We start from the raw sequence: 2,099 nt of genomic DNA on the forward strand, positions 1-2,099 counted from the left end.
TTCAACATAGTTGTTCAGGGGAAGGATACAAAAAGCTGTCTCAGCGATTTAACTGTCAGTTTCCACTGTGAGGAACATAGTAAGGAAATGGAAGAACACAGGGACAGTTCTTGTTAAGGCTAGAAGTGGCAGGCCAAGAAAAACATCAGAAAGGCAGAGAAGAAGAATGGTGAGATCAGTCAAAGACAATCCTCAGACCACCTCCAGAGAGCTGCAGCATCAACTTGCTGCAGATGGTGTCACTGTGCATCGGTCAACTATACAACGCACTTTGCACAAGGAGAAGCTGTATGGGAGAGTGATGCGAAAGAAGTCGTTTCTGCAAGCACGCCACAAACAGAGTCGGCTGAGGTATGCAAAAGCACATTTGGAGAAGCCAATTTCTTTTTGGAAGAAGGTCTGATGAAACCAAGATCGAGTTGTTTGGTCATACAAAAAGGCGTTATGCATGGCGACAAAAAAAACACAGCATTCCAAGAAAAACACTTGCTACCCACAGTAAAATTTGGTGGAGGTTCCATCATGCTTTGGGGCTGTGTGGCCAATGCCGGCACCGGGAATCTTGTTAAAGTTGAGGGACGCATGGATTCCACAAAGTATCAGCAGATTCTTGACAATAATGTTCAAGAATCAGTGATAAAGTTGAAGTTACGCAGGGGATGGATCTTTCAGCAAGACAATGGTCCAAAACACCGCTCCAAATCTACTCAGGCATTCATGCAGAGGAACAATTACAATGTTCTGGAATGGCCATCCCAGTCCCCAGACCTGAATATCTTTGAACATCTGTGGGATCATTTGAAGAAGGCTGTCCATGCTCGGCGACCATCAAACTTAACTGAACTGGAATTGTTTTGTAAAGAGGAATGGTCAAAAATACCTTCATCCAGGATCCAGGAAATCATTAAAAGCTACAGGAAGCGACTAGAGGCTGTTATTTTTGCAAAAGGAGGATCTGCTAAATATTAATGTCACTTTTCTGGTGAGGTGCCCATACTTATGCACCTGTCAAATTTTGTTTGAATGCAGATTGCACATTTTCTGTTAGTACAATAAACCTCATTTCAAGGCAGAAACATTACTGTGTCCAACAGTTATTACATATATCAAACTGAAATAGCTGTTGCAAAAACACTAATTTTTCTAAAACAATAAGCTTAAGATTAATAGGGGTGCCCAAACTTTTTCATATAACTGTATAAATCCATGCTGGTTGCATGGATTTATATAGTGTGACCAAGTTGTCAAGCAATTTCCAAGTGATGCTAAAATCGCTTGGAAAGCGCTTGTCAACCCGCATGCAGAAATGCATGTGAAGAACGCTTCACTTCCGCTTGTCCCTGGCAGGAAAAACGCATGTAAAATCCGCATGTACAATCCACGTGCGTTTTTTCTGCCAGGGAGATGCAGAAACGCTCAAAAAAAATCCGGAGCATTTCTGCATCGTGGGCACATAGCCTTAAATTAATTGTATGACTCAATATTGAGCACACGGCGCCATCTATACACAGCGGGAGGCCGCACGTAGCCATCTATACACAGCGGGAGGCCGCACGTAGCCATCTATACACAGCGGGAGGCCGCACGTAGCCATCTATACACAGCGGGAGGCCGCACGTAGCCATCTATACACAGCGGGAGGCCGCACGTAGCCATCTATACACAGCGGGAGGCTGCACGTAGCCATCTATACACAGCGGGAGGCCGCACGCAGTCACGCACACACAAACATATACAGACATATACATACACGCATAAACACATTTGAAACACAAAAATACATATAAAGAGACATCACACAATGATATCTGCCTGCACTCACTCTCACACACACACACACACACACACACTTACCATCCCCCGGCTCCAGTTCTCCTGCTCCTCCCCGGTGCAGCAGTGCAGGCCGGATGCGCACTGTGTGACGTCACAGTTAGGAGACACGGCCCTGTCGTCACAGCTAGGAGACACGGCCGCGCACAGGGCCGTGTCTCCTAGCTGTGACTCAGCCGGGCCAGCACAGGGAAGTTAACAGCTGCAGTGCTGGCCCGGCCGAAGAAGAAGTAGCGGCCGTGCGCCGCTGCTGGGGGAGCGGTACGGGG

Source organism: Phyllobates terribilis, unplaced genomic scaffold (assembly GCF_046119375.1).
Source record: "Phyllobates terribilis strain yellow unplaced genomic scaffold, ASM4611937v1 Scaffold_2__4_contigs__length_985480577, whole genome shotgun sequence".
NCBI classification, from domain to species: Eukaryota; Metazoa; Chordata; class Amphibia; order Anura; family Dendrobatidae; genus Phyllobates; species Phyllobates terribilis.